The sequence below is a fragment of the Manis pentadactyla genome, chromosome 2 (assembly GCF_030020395.1).
Source record: "Manis pentadactyla isolate mManPen7 chromosome 2, mManPen7.hap1, whole genome shotgun sequence".
NCBI classification, from domain to species: Eukaryota; Metazoa; Chordata; class Mammalia; order Pholidota; family Manidae; genus Manis; species Manis pentadactyla.
In genome coordinates, this window is record NC_080020.1 from 213,283,281 (window position 1) to 213,298,907 (window position 15,627).

Genomic DNA, 15,627 nt, shown 5'->3' on the forward strand with positions numbered 1-15,627 from the left:
ATATGCACTCCCGTGTTTATTTCAGCATTATTCACTATAGCCAAGATACGGAAACAACCCAATGCCAAGCAACACATGGATGGATAAAAAAGGATGTGATACACATCACAATGGAATATTATTCAACTATGAGAAAAGGAGAGTATCCTGCCATTTGCAACAGCATGGATGGACCTTAAGCACATTAGGCTGAGCAAAGTAAGTCAGAGAAAGACAATATGGTATCACGTATGTGGAATCTTAAAAAGTTAAACCTATTAAAGAAGAGAGAGAGAGAGTAAAATAGTAGTTACCAGGGGATGGAGAGCAGGGTGAGGTAGATAAGAGTGATGGTGTTTAAGAGTTCAAACTTTTAATGAGTACTACTAAGTAAGCCAAGGATATAATACACAGAATACTGCATATAGACAATAATGTAATACTATAACCAGGTGATGTGATAAATATTGCTGTATCAGCAATCATATTACAACATATAAGTGTATCAAAGGAACACACTGCACACCTTAAACCTATACAGGTTGCATGTCAAATTTATTCAATTAAAAAAATAAGTGTGGTGGGAGAGATGGATGAAAAAAGGATGACAAAATATTGCTATCTATTGAGGCTGACTGATCGGGTTTACTATTCTTTCTTCTGTTGTATAAATTTGAATTTTTTTTCTGTAAAAAGCTTTAAGCGAAAAAGCTCCAAGAAGGAAGGAATTTCAGTCTATTTCTGTCACTGCTATATATACTCAGTACCTAGAATTGTACCTGGCACATTGCACAAATTCAATAAATATCTGTGGATTGAATGAGCCTGGTTCTTTAAGATTTCAGTCTCAGTAAAGATAGACTCTTATGTCTGAGGAATTTAGAAATCACAGAAGCTGCCCTTGTATCACATGCCTGCACACACTCTAAAATGGGAGGCATTCATACACAACTAAAGCTCCATCAAGTTGTCTTTCCAGCAGCTCTTTTCCAAACCAATACAATTTCACCCCTGTTCACTGTGAACTATCAGCTGTTTCACAGCATCTTGATTTAGGGTTGAGAGAATGTCACACCCACTGGTGCTTCCCCAGAGTGGGTGGAGAGCAGCTTGCATCTTGGGAACAATGGATCAAATGACTCACCTAACAAAGAAAGCCATTGACAGACCAATTAGCTGGTACTGAGTCATAAGAAAGTCTCCTTTGTGACTAAAACAGCACTAATAGGATCTATTCTGACATTTCTTGTCTGACCATATTTGCAACAGCAAGGAGCAGGTAACATAAAAATAAATGTGAGTCTCTCTTTCAGATTCACATGGGGATCAACCCAAGGATAACAAGTTATAGTCTGTCTTTTGAAGGCCTATCAAACGCTGTCATGAGCTATCTTTATCATCATCAAGATAGTCCCAACCATAAGGCACTGAATGCCACTGAGCAAGGCAACCAAATTGCCTGCTGGTCCAGAAATCCCTCCAGTGCCTCCTCCTTGAAGGACAGGATGGAGGCTACCACAGTGTAAGGATCACTCCTTGTTTTCTAGTAAAGGAGGGAGTGTCATGTCAACCGTAGCGGGCAGCCTAAGTTGGAACCACTAGCACATCTCCCCTAGCACTGTAACCCTAGCAAACCACTTACCCTCTCTGAACCTTAGTGTAAGGCTGGAGGCACCGGAGGGAGGGGTGAGCACCTCGAACGCTGATGACGTGCCAAAATCCTCAGCTGTTTCCCCCTCCGAACCTGGAAAAATTGCCTTATCCTCCCGCTGCTGTAAACATATGCTCTCCCTCCCCCTAACTTCTTTAAAAACTCCCTGCCTTCCCTGCAGGGTGCGACTTCTCCGGCCTGTGACTAACCAGACCAGCGAACATTGCCCGGGATTGCGCCCTATTAAACTTTTGGCTCCTTTGTAGCCTTCTCACCTGGTTATTTCTGCTGGATTTTCACCTTACACTTAGTTTGCACGTTTGTAAAAGGAGATAAAGATTACCTGCCACCCAGTGTTGTCATGAGCACAAGGCCTGACTGAAAGTGAGTGCTCAGTAAAAAGCTGGATGTGAGAAAAGCATACCAACCACTGGACAAAGAAACTCAGTACTAGGGGTTTCCCAAGAGGAAGAACACCCTGCAGAATGGGGGATCAGGAAAGGCTTCAAGGAAGAGATATATTTTGAGCTAAGTGGGAAGGACAATGAGATCCAGTTATATAAATGAGGACTGAGAATTTACTGAGTGCTGAGTATGGACTGTGTGTTGTTCTAAGCATTTTCATGAATAATTCTACCCTTGAAGGAGAAATATCATTTTACTCTCATTTTCCAGTTGGAGAAATCAAAGCATAGAGTGGTTAAGTAACTTGCCCAAGACCACACAGTAACAGAATCAGTACTTGAACCCAGACAGTCTAGTTCAAGAGATTCAGCTGTTAGCCACATACTTTGCAAGAGAAAGGCTTGGAAGCAGAGAAGCTAAATGTATGTTTGGAGTTAGTAAAGAGTCCAGCCGAAATAGAATCAGTGGTACAGACTCGTAGGAGATGCGCTGTAAAGGCAGGTTAGGACTAGACCAGGAATGGCCTTGAATGGCACACTAGGAGGGTGAACGACTAGCCTGTGGGGATGAGAAACCATGAGTTTCTAAAAAGGGAAAGACTAAGTAATCTGTCAGTACTGTTCAAAATGGAAACTCCAGCCTAAACTTTATGCCCTGTATCTGTTATATACTGTCTTAATAAAAAGCGCATTTTAGAATTCAAGCGGTTTTAAGTGAAATTTAGCAACTAAAAATAAAGTTGCCTTGAGCCAGCCTTTATTGATTCAATTTAAATAGATTTTTAAAATAGCAAATAATTTTACAAATGATTTCTCCACAGACAGCTTCATTTTTATATTAAACGTCCTCCCAATAATGACCTGCATTCAAAATGAAGTAGAGACAAGTTATACAGATGCCCTTGGGGGACAGAAATCCATTGTTTCTGCCTTTCCCATTACACCTCATTAACCACTTTGCCGCTTAACAATGACACCTACATGTCATCATTTTAACCGCTTGGTTATTATACAATAATATATATAACTACGTTATAATAATCTTTTGGATGTTGCACATTTCACAAAAGCACTGTCCCTGCAAAATATATACCAGCCACTCAACCTCTTTGGGTGCTGTCCATCCGTCAAGGTGCTGGATGAGCTAGCCACCCACTCTACTTCACTCCACTCCTCTTGCCCCCATGGTGTCTGTTTCTCCAGCCTCACCCTTGCCCTAACCCAGACTTCAAAGCAAGGAATCTTTCAAAGTTCAGCTTGTCGAGTAAGGCACCACACACCTACCAAGGAGCTGACTTTTCAGCAATTTAAAGGCATTGTTGCTAGTAACATTAGCCTAGCATCTTTGCAAGCAATGGCCAATGACATCATGGACACTGTGTGCCTCTTTTGCAAAGGCCACTGGCCATGCTCAGGTCTCAGCTGCATCTAAGATTGGCCACCCTACACATACTAATCCACACAGTCCTCAGCTCCTGCAACCCAAAGAGGCCCAAGAAAAGAGGCATGGCCTTAGGGTTGCTCTGGTCCTCATTTGTCAAGCACTTCAAGTAATTCTTAGTATCAGTAACTACCATTAGATATTACACTGTCCTTAGGAACTTCACAACCTAACTGAAAGAAAAATACTAAAACTCCCCCCAAAATTGTATGAAGGATAGAATCTCAGGCTTTGAGGTTGGACATAAAGGGTTTGCCTGGAACTAAGAGGGTTCCCAGGATACAACAGTTTCAGTGTTAAAACCAGAACAGTGCCAGGGATACAGAGTAAGTTAGTCACCCTATAGATAGATTAAAATTCAAGATAATTAGCTTTGGGAACTCGAACAAATAAAAGAGCCTCTCAGAGTCTCAGCTTCAGTTGGCATAGTAGTATACCTACTTTATCACATATTTCTTGTAATAATTCAATAAGCTATTGCATAAAAAGAATTAAGCATGGGCCTGATATGGAATACTTGCTTGATAAGTGTTAGTATTGCATGCATAATCGATAACTACAAGATAGCATGTAATTAAAGAATGAATTAGATGTTTTAGGAAATGAAAAATGAGATAAGGGAGAAATTAAGGATCATTAAGAAAGATTCCAGAGTAATAGGGTTGATAGATAAAATACAGATTCCTCAGTTAAAATTGAATATCAGATAAACAAGAAGTAATTTTTTAGTATAAGTATGTATCACATTTTTTTAAATGTTTTGTTTATCTGAAATTTGAATTTCACTGGATATCTGGGCATTTTATTTGCTTAAAATGGCAACACTACATAGAGGAAGTAGAACTTAAATTGTTCTTTGGAGGAAGAGGGAAGAAAAAAATGCCAGGAAGAGAGATTACACGTGAACAGCAGTGCACTAAAGACAGGAGCAATACGTGGGCTGGTCTTGTAAGTTTTTGGAAAAGAACCTAGCCAAAGAGCCTAGATCTGATGTGGAGTATATGGGAGAGTTAGAGGTAAAGGGCGGAGATCAAAAGGAAGAGATCCCTGAGAGAAAGACTAAATGGGAGGTCAGGAAGGAAAAGAATGGATCCAGTGTTTCAAACCCAAGTCACTATGAGGTTGCCATAGGAATGGGGGGGAAAAGAGTTGGATGCAGAGAGATATTGTGAAAGGGGGCAAAGTCTGTGGAGCAGCAGTGACTAAAGTTCTGAATGTGAGTGTGTCCTTTCACTTTGGAAACTTTAATCCCTGCAGTGTCATTATTGGTGACCCGAATAAGCAATTACATGTAGCTCTAGAGAGGCCTCGTGGTAAGAAAAAACATAACGCATAGGACTTTCAATGCCCTCATTGCTCCTCCCTTAGTAGTAAGAGGAGATTAAAGCTACGGGGATCATAGATTCCCCTCATTGCTTTCCTCCCTCCTGAGAGACCCCCCAGAGTTCTCCTGCCCTCCAGAAACACCAGGGCTCTTCAAAGAGAGTGGGTTCAATGCAGCCAGCCAGTGAGGCGCCTGGGAAATCAGGTCCATCTCCCTTGGTGTCTGCATTGCTGTTTTTGAACTCCCAGGCTGGTTGCTTTCTTCCTGATGTGTGTACCTGAAATTCTACTCTGTGGTAAATGAAAAATCTGCAGCTTCAATTAAAAGCTCTTCTCTGGAATGGCAGTGCTTCTTTTTAGAAACACTCCCTTGCAGGAGCGTGTAATATTGATTCAAAGCAACAAATGGTTCAGAATAGCTGGAGGTATATGTGAAACCAAAACCAACGGTCTTTCAGAGAGAAGCAGACCCAAAGGATCTGCTTAGAAACTCAACTCTGAGAACTTTATCGAATCCTGATTACTCACACTGCCACTCTTCAAGATCATTTCCCACCTCTGACTCATGAGACAAAGCCCATCCCTTGACCACACCCTCCCGTGCATCCTTGCACATGTACCCTTCCAGAGCCTTCCTACATCTCACCTTTTCCATGAACAGCTAATTCCTAACTACTCCAAACCACACTAATCTCTACCTTTTGTTAAGGAAGCACACGTTTGTATACTATGCTGTATTGCTCATGTAGAAGCATTTTGTCCTGCCTTCCCAGTGAGGCTGTAAATTCTTTAAGGGCAAGGAACGTTTCTTTTGTCAATACCTACTTGCTGTATTAAATTTAAAATTGAAAGTTGTAACAAATGTATGATACTAATGCAAGATGTGAATAATAGGGGGAACTGTGAGCAGGGCCCAAGAATTCGGTGTACTGTCTGCTCAATTTTCTGTATACCTAAAACCGCTCTTTAAAAATAAAGTCTAGTAACTGAAAACAAAATGTATAATATTTTTTACCAATTCTTGAGTTCCTTCTTCTCTTTCAAGAGAGAGAAGAAAGCACAGAAAGGGAAAAGAAGACATTTAAATAGTGGACCAATATACAAAAGTTAATTCCTTGCCAAGAAACAATTGGAATTTGAAATTAGAAATGCAATACCACCAACATTAGTATAAAAGAGGGAGCAAGAGCAATGCTTAGGTACAAATCTAAGAAAATATATACAGGATCAATATGAGGAAAACTAGAAAACACCAATGAAAGCAAAGATCATCTAAAAAAATGGAGAGAGATTCTGTGTGTGGATAGGAAGACTCAATATTAAGATGTCACCTCTTCCCAACTTGATCTATGCAGTCAATGTAATTCCAACCAAAATCCCAGTTAGTTATTTTGTGGCTATTAACAAGCTGATTTTAAAGTTTATATGGAAAGGCAAAAAGGTCCAGAATAACCAACACCAAAACAGGGCAAAGCCAAAAAATTGACAAGACTTGACTTCAAGACTTACTATAAAGCTACAATAATCCAGACAGTGAGTGTGGAGAGGGCAAAAAAAACCACAAATAGGTCAATGGAACAGAATAGAGAGCCCAGACATAAACCCAACCAAATATAGCTCAAGAATCTTTGCAAAGGAGCAAAGGTAACTCAATGGAAAAAAAGTATAGTGTTTTCAATGAACAGTGCAGGATCTGGACATTCACATGTGGAAAAATGAATCTAGACAAAGACATACATCTTTCACAAAAATTAACTCAAAATAGATCATAGACATAACTGTAAAATGTACAATGGTGAAACTTCCAGAAGATAACATAGGAGAAAATCTAGATGATTTTACTTTGGTAATGACTTTGTAGGTACAACACCAAATACCTGATCCATGAAAGAAAAAAATGAACAATTTGGACTTTATTAGAATTTAAAACTTCTGCTACACAAAAGACCCTGCTGGAATGAAAAGACAGCCATACACTGAGAGAATCTTTACAAAATACGTATCTGTTGAAGGACTTATACTCCAAACATGCAAAGAACTCCTAAAACTCAACAATAAGAAAAAAACAACAACAAAAAGGGACAAAAGATATGAACAAAACCTCACCAGAAAAGATATATAGATGTCAGGTAAGCATATGAAAAGATACTCAACATTGGATGCAATTAGGGAATTGTAAATTAAAACAACCACAGGATACCACTACAGCCTATTACAATGGCTAAAATCCTAAACACTGACAACATCAAATTCTGGCAAGAATGGGGAGCAACAAGAACTCTCATTCAATGCTGGTAGGAATGCAAAAATAGTACAGACACTTTAGAACACACTTTGGCAGTTCTTACAAAACTAAGTATAGTCTTACCTTATGATCCAACAATCTCACTCCCAAGGTATTTACCCAAGTGATCAGAAAACGTATGTCCAACACAAAAACTTGCACATGTACATTTAGAGCAGTTTTATTCACAGTTACTAAAAATTGTAAACAACCAAGATGTCTTTCAATACGTGAATGGATAAACAAATTATGGCACCTCTATATAAGAGAATATTGAAAGCCATAGAAAGAAATGAGCTATCAAGCCATGAAAAGACTTAGAGAAACTTTGAATATATATTGTTAAGTGAAAGAAGCCTGTCAGAAAAGACTACACATTATTTGATTCCAACTATATGACATTCTGGAAAATGCAGAACTAGAGACAGTAAAAAGATCAGTGGCTGCCAGGGGCTGGGGAGGGAGGAAGGGATGAATAAATCAGCACAAGGGATTTTTAAGGGCAATGAAACTATTCTGTATGGTTCTGTAATGGTTGATACATGGCCTTATGTATTTGTCAAAACACACAGAATGTACAACACAGAGAGTGAACCCTAATGTAAACTATGAACTTTAGTTAATAATAATAAGACAATATTGGTTCATTAATTGTAAAAAAGGAAAACAAAAGTGGATTGGGAAGCATTTTTAATACTCCATTCAGGTTTTTAACATGAACTAACATTTTTACCTTTTGATGTTATTATACAGGAAAAGATGCATTTCTGTAAAATATATCTAAATGGCTTCACAGTATATTTCCAATTATTGAAACCCATGCTAATTTGTCTAAAATTATAGTATGCTTTGTCCAGGATGCTCAGCCTTAGTTGAGCCTTAGCAAGATGTGCCTTAGCAGGAATGAGGTTTCATTGGAGGCCTGGGTGGGCACGAGGTTCATCTTACAATGAAACTTACCACATCATGTCCCAGTTTTCTCAATGTCATCCAGAAAAAAAATTTCCAGTTTTTCATGACTCTTCCTTAACAAGAGCACAAATTGTTTAGAGTGTTAGTTGGGGCTTTATGGATATAGGTGTTTTCATACTGGGCTTCCTTGGGCCCCTATGCAGATCCCACTTCCGGAAAGCCAGGCTGGTGGCAGGCTTTGACTTGCCTCCCAGTGCTGGAATTCTCCTCTGAGTGCACCAGCCAGCTTCCCAACAGGCAGCAGATACATAATAATGACATTGCCTGTGGTGCCATGGAGACCAGATTTAAAGGGCCAGAGACCATTAATTTTGACCTTTAACCTACCTCTAGGCTGCCACCAGCAATGACAGAGGAAAAATTGTTAATGGGCCAGGACCTTCACTTCTCAGCAAGGAAGAAGCCCCAGGAAGCTGAAGAGACTCTCCCAAAAGAAAAAGGGGAAATCAATACCCCAACTCACTCTTCTTCCTCCCTCTTGGGGCCTGGAGCCCAGGATGCCCTTGGGATCTGCCCCCTGGGTGCCAGGAAGGGTGGAGAGGGGTGGGAATGGATCCGAGGAGGGCAAACGGAAGTCATGCTGCACGACCTGCGATTTCCTGCCTCCCCCTTTTGGTCACAGGGTTATAGCCTGTGCTGGGCCTCCTCAGAGCTCCAAAAACATGTCTTCTATCCATCAACAAGCAGCAGCACTGCTTTCTGATACAAAGAGAACATTTTGAACAGAAGTCTGAATGGATGTTGTCATGATTTCTGATGATGTGACAGTGTTGGCCTTTTGAGCTGTAGCCTCAGATCGGGTAATAACTTGGACGAGCAGCCCGTGGTGATTCCGTAAGGCTGTTCTTGAGATTTTAACTGACCCCTGGCTGCCTATGATTATTGGAGCCAGTATGGATTTCCCAGTCACTGACTCAAGTGTGCAAAAACATAATTTTCTCTATTCTCCTATAATTGAGTGTAATTTCTGCCTTGAGCCACCATTCTGCCTCAAAGCAGAGAAAGTTTAATCTAGTCCCTCTCAGATAAACTCATTCAAATACAGTCATTTCTTAGCCAATTTAAGTTTATAATTCAGACACAATTAGGTTTAAAACTCTCTCTCCTTTTCCCCCACCTTCTCTTCCCTAAAACTAATCTCAGCTTTCAAGGGCTGATCCAAGGAGCCCATTTCTTGGTCTTAACCTGTTCTCTCCAGCTCTGGGCATAGCAAGCGACATGCTCCCTTGAAAGATGACCTGGGACACAAAGGGGTTCCCACTAGTTCTCTCCATTGAGAGGGCGGCTCCCTCCTTAGCTGCTCCTCACACCTTATCCTGGGCCGGCCCACTGGTTTACTCTCTTTCCCTGCAAAATGTGTTCTACAGAGAAGTCTTCAGGACATTGTGGGTGTCCTCTTATGCCACTCTGACCTATGGGAGACTGGGGAGGGCTGGTCTCCCATCCTTTCCTGCCTAGACATGCCACACCACTGTCTATCAAGACGCTCTGTCACATCAAGATGACCTGAGGCACCTCTCCCAAGGCTGGCTGCCTCGCTCTCCCGGCCTCTTCTCCTGGGACCCTCTAGTTGAGGCCTCTAGGTCAGAGATGGGGCACAGAGAGCACCACAACCACACATAACCCTGTGGCTTCTCTCCAAACTCTTTCTCCTTCCCAGGTCAGGAGGTATTTTTTAAATACTGGAGAGGGTGGGGTTGGGGGGACACCTTGTCTGTGTTATACCTGAGTGGGGTCCTTGAACGTAGAACTCGGTGATTCACTGTCTTGCTCTCAGCTGCTCTGCTGAAGGGCTTCCCAGCACGGCTGTGGGGAAAGGGCTTGCAGTGCATGGAAGAGATCTGATGAGTGTTAAGGAGAGAGAAGCGTGTCTGTTAACATTTCCCACCTGTCTGCCACAATACAGTGTGGTTCATTTCCATTCATATTTTACTGTGTGAAATTTTTAACAGTAACTAGACCAATTTTATTTCATGACTGAAATTGGGTCAGAAGAAAATTCTGAATGAGATTATTCTAAAAATATTTTGTGAAATACATGTTCACGGTCACTTCCACTACCCCCTACCCCCAAGTCCACCTGCCCATTTCTGACTGCTCATTTGGATATGTCAATTACTGAAGGATGGGGAGCAAATTAGCCTCTTTACTTAATAATCACACTTTGGAATTCACTTAGGAAGCTCATTTCTCACTCAAGTTGTCATTTTCACATTTTCAAGTCACCCTTTTTGTTTGTCATTTTATGGCTCCAAAGAACTTGATATCTTATGTCAACCAGTTCACTTCCATTTTGAGTATTCTTTAAAACATTAAAACCAGTCTCAGATCCCTAAGAGAGGCCATAATTTATAATTTCATCTTGAAATGTGTCCACTGTTAACTGTTTCAGAGAAAAAGCTCAAACTAGTCATGTCCTCCCATTTCACAGGAACTCAAATTATAAAAATAATAACTTCCTCAAAAAATAATAAATTAGCAACCTGAATGTAAATTTGTCCAGGTACTTTACAAAGTATAAATTTAGCCTTTCTAACCTAACAGCAAAAACAGAAATTACAGAGAAAAAAAGCTGATAGTTGAGTATGTGAATTGAAAACTTCTGTACTCCAAAAATCACCATAAACAAAATTAAAAGGCAAAAGGAGAACTTAAAAAAAAATACTGGCAACATGGCCAAATCAAATGTTATGATCAATTAAAAATATGACCAGTCAAAATGTTAATATTGTGAAAATTAACAAAACAAAAATAACCCCCAATTTTTACAAATGAACATAGGATGTACATGTAATCCCTGAGAGAAAATAAGCAAATGGCCAACAAAGCATAGAATTTTTTAAATTTACAAACTCTCAAATAAACTCATAAATGTAAATTAAAACAAGATGGCATTTTCTTTAAAATCGGCAAAAATTTTTTAAAGGGTAATATCCAATACTGGCACATTTGCAATAAAGCAGATACATATTCACACTGCTGCTGGGAATGTAAACTGGTATAACTCTTCTAGAGAGCAATTTCACAATTTGTACCAAAAATGTTTATATTCAGGGGGAGCATAACTCTCCACTCCCTAAGTGTGACTGTTCAGTGGACGTGCAGAGTAGAGAAAGAGGGTAGGGAAAAAACTTTACAGTTGAGCGACCTAACACACACTGCATCAGCCGGGTGATCAAGGTCAACGGAGCAGTCATAAATCACGTTTATAGTATGTACTCTTTATATGATGGAATAAAAGTGGAACATTACCTATGTGATCTTTCTCTCAAAAGACCATAACCCCAATCTAATTATGAGAAAAACATCAGACAAATCCCAATTAAGGGACATCCTACAATATGACCGGTACTTTGCAGAACTGTCAAGGTCATCAAAAACAAGGCAAGTCTGAGAAAATGCCATTGCCAAGAGCATCCTAAGAAGTCATGATGACTAAATGTAATGTGGTACCCCGGATGGGGATGCTGAAACAGATAAATGACATTAGGTAAAAACTAAGGAATATGAATTAAGTATGGGCTTTAGTTCATGGTTATGTATCAATGTTGTTTCAATAATCATAACAAATGTACTACACTAATATAAGATATTACAATAAGGGACACTAGGTAGAGGGAGCATAGATGGGAAGTCTTTACTCAGTTTTTCTGTGAACTTAAAACTATTCGAGACAAATAAAGTCAATTAATTTTTTTAAAGTTTACATTCTTTGGCTAAGCAATTCCACATCCCAGAATTGATCCTTAGAAAATAATTACAAATGTGGTCAAAGATTTACCTACAGGATATTTCAGCATTGCTTAAAATAGAAATAATCTAAATGTTCAATAATACGAGTCTAAGTAAAGAAACTTTTTCTTCTATTTAATGGACTATTGTGTAGCCATTTAAAATGCTGTGAAGGATATTTAGTGGTAGAAATACAAATGTGTTACAGAATAAGAAAAAACGAGGCTGCAATTTATATGTACAGCAAGATCTTGTCTTTACTGAGACAGGATAGATATTAATTTTTAATACCTTTGATATTTTCTAAATTTTTATACTGAACTTATTGCTTTTTTTATTGTGGTAAAAATACATACAACACACTATTTACTATTTTAACTACTTTAAAATGTACAATTCAGTGGCATTTAGCACATTCACAAGGTTGTGAAACCATTAGCACTATTTTATTCCAGAACCTTTTCATCACTACCAAAGAAAACCCTTTTCCCATTAAGCAGCCACTCCCATTCACCCATCACTCCAGCCCCTGGCCATCACTAACCTATTTTCTATCCCTATGGATTAGCCTATAGAGATGCCATATAAGTGGAATCATACAGTATGTGACCTTTTATATCGAGCTTCTTTTACTTAGCATAATGTTTTCAAGGTTCATGAATGTGGCAATATCAGTACTTCATTTTTTTATGGCTGAATAATATTCCATTGTATGGACATACCACTTCTTGTCTATCCATTCATCAGTTGATGGACATTTGAGTTCTTTCCACCTTTATCTATCATGAATAGTGCTGCTTTGACCATTCATATACAAGTTTCTGTTTAAGCATATTGCTTCCAAAATAAAGAAAAATATGCCATTTGTATAAAATTATATTCACCTTAGTCTTCTTGGATTGCTATCATAAAATACCATAGACTGGGTGCATTAAACAATAGAAATTTATTTTCTCGTGCTTCCAGAGGTTAGAAGTCCAAGGTCAGAGCTGCAGTTGATTTGGTTCAAGTATTTTAAGTATCACCTGCATGAGTTGTAGAGTCAGCCTTGGATAGTAATCTCCCTTAAACATTATGACAAATACAGGGGGGTGTTTTGGGGACAGAGGCTATTTTTGTCTTGGTAATCCTGAATTTGTAACTGGATGTATTCAAAACAGTTGTGAGTGAACCCAAATGAAATTTCTCAGATAAGGTTGTAAGTGGTGGCTGGTGCCTCACCCCCATTCAGCACAGACAACCCATTCTTTGGATGTAAAAGTGAAGAGAACTGAATCTGCTATCTGCTCTTCAATCCAAGGGCAATTTTGTGAAACTCTTAGAAAAAGTTACAGTATTTAAATATAAGGAAAAACCACACAGAGTTGTCCAACAATATTACAAAGACGATTAGCTAGTTTCTCTCATTACACTGTAACCCCAGGAAATGGCGAGATTCCTTCTCACTTACATTCCACCCATGAGGCCAGCGTCTTATCTTCACTGTTACAGGTGGAGAGTCTGGGACTGAGGAGGCAAAGGCAGAGAGCTAGGGGGTCTGCATGGACTTGGGCAGTAGGAGAAAGAGCAGGGGTAGGGAAGGAAAGAGCCTGAGCTATGTAAGCTCACAATACAACAAAGAACATTGACACTGACATTGTGGAACAATAATAACACTTACTATACTAAGTCACTAAGATTTGGGGGTTGTTATAGCAGTTAGCCTAACCTGAGGTAAATACCTGATTTATAGGAAAAACTGATTCTATTTCAATAAAACAGCTTTTCTTAGTCAAAAAAAAATGGATGAATTTCTGCCAAACTTGGAGAGGACATTTAGGACATTTTGATTTGAAATATAGACTACATAGCATAGATGAAATACTCTTGGGTAAAGTCTTAGGAGTGGAATTGATAGGGCATAAGGTAGGTGTACATTTAACTGTCAAACAGTTTTCCAAAGTAGTTGAGTCATTTTATATTCCCACTCAAAGTAATTCTTCTTTTTTTCATTTGAAGCAGCCCCAATTTGAAAAGAAAGAGAAACAAAAATTAGTCTTAATGAAAATAAGTGGTAATGAATAAAGAGCTTTCTAAATTATTTGGAATAATCAAGAAAACTAGTCTACAAGGCATAGAGCTATCTGACAGCTGATCCTCCAGGCAAATACTTTTGTTTTGATCTTTTGTCTGGAAATAATCTTAGCCACTTAGATCAAAGGTTTTCACAAGATGATTCAAGTAGGGGCCCAAATCCCAAGAGGAGAAGAAGTTACATAAGAACCCTTCAGATTAGCTTTCCACTCTGTTAAATGGAAGCGAGAAGACTCTTCCCACATGGCACACTTGTTTACCGAGCCAGCCCAGCGCTGTGACAAATGAAACTTCTTGATGCCTAACACAGCTCACCCCCAGGCACTGAGTCAGCTTTGTGTCTCCCATGAGCTCTGCTTCAAATAAACAGATCAGAGAACTTTATTAATTATGCACTCTGGGGCATAGGGCTGTGATGGGCACCAGGCTCTGCACACAGCCCCAGTAGCTGGTTTCCAGCTGGCTCACGGCACAGGAGGTATCTCAAAATCCTCTCTGTTTCTGAAACTGTCTCGATACCCACAGTGTTATTTTTGTTGGTTGTACGGGGCTCAGGAAGAGAAAATGAAAACTATAAAGCCAGAATCTGAGCAAGTCCAGAAGCTGCTCAAGGCAACATTTTTTCTATTAGAAAAACTAAAAGCTGGCAACAAAATAAATGTTCAAAAGTAACAAGTGGTTAAATATAAAGCCCTTCTTCCTCCTCAGCTTGTGGGAATTGTTGTGTGTTTAAGAGCAGGGAAATGACACAATGCGGCCTTAGAAAAACCCTGAGGTGACAGTGTCCGGAGCAGAGGGCCATTCTACATAGACACAGAGTGGCACAGACCCAGACCCTGGGGCTGCAAGTCCACCAGTAGGAAATTATTTCCAGACAATTCAGGACAGGATGGAGCTTGGTCCTGGACAAACTAGTGAATTTCCTTACGACTTTCATTATTTTATGTGTCTTAGATGCCAGGGGGAAAGGAATAAAAATTCCACACTCTTACCCCTTTTTTTGAGTACCAACCACTTACCAGGCACTATGCCAAGCACTTGGCATGCATTAATTGACTTTATCCCCGCAAGAGCCCCATGAAGTAGGTACGATTATCCCCATTTCAAAGATGAGCCCTTCCTCAGGAAGTTAAATAGCTTGTGGAAGTTCCCCCAATGAAAAGGAGGAGGAGTCAGGATCTAAACCCAAGTCCCCTCCTGCAAGCCCTTGCTCCAGACTTCACTGACAGCGTGAGAAGTGTAGAAGGAGCGTCAGTGGGCAGCGGCTACCCTTAGCCGTGGGCAGGGGCACCATGCTCAGATTGAGTAGAAGCTGTGCTGAAAAAGGAAAATATGTTTTTCCCTTTAGCTCTCCTCCTAATGACCAAATGGCTCTCCAGTTTTAGCTTATTTTCCTATGAGAAAGTTTTAATAAAAAGCCTTTTACTGTAAGGATATTGCCTCCCTGAGCCCATGGTCCACAGTGACCAGCTTTTTTTGGCAGTAAGTTTTTCTGCTTTCCCCCTCCAAAACAGGGGGTGCAGCTTCCCTGCTATCTAATTCACTTTTCTAGTTTAAAGGAAACCTACCTTGCCTTTTGTGTTCATTATCCTATTTAGACACATTCTCCAGCACTACAGACAGGTTGTTTTTATAAGCCACACAACAATATATTGCTTCAACAACTATCTATTGTATGTGTTGGGATCTTCTTGACATTAACAGGTTGGAACACACTTGGCTGATTTGCCCTTCATAAGCCACGAAGGTCACCTCTCTGCCAGGATCT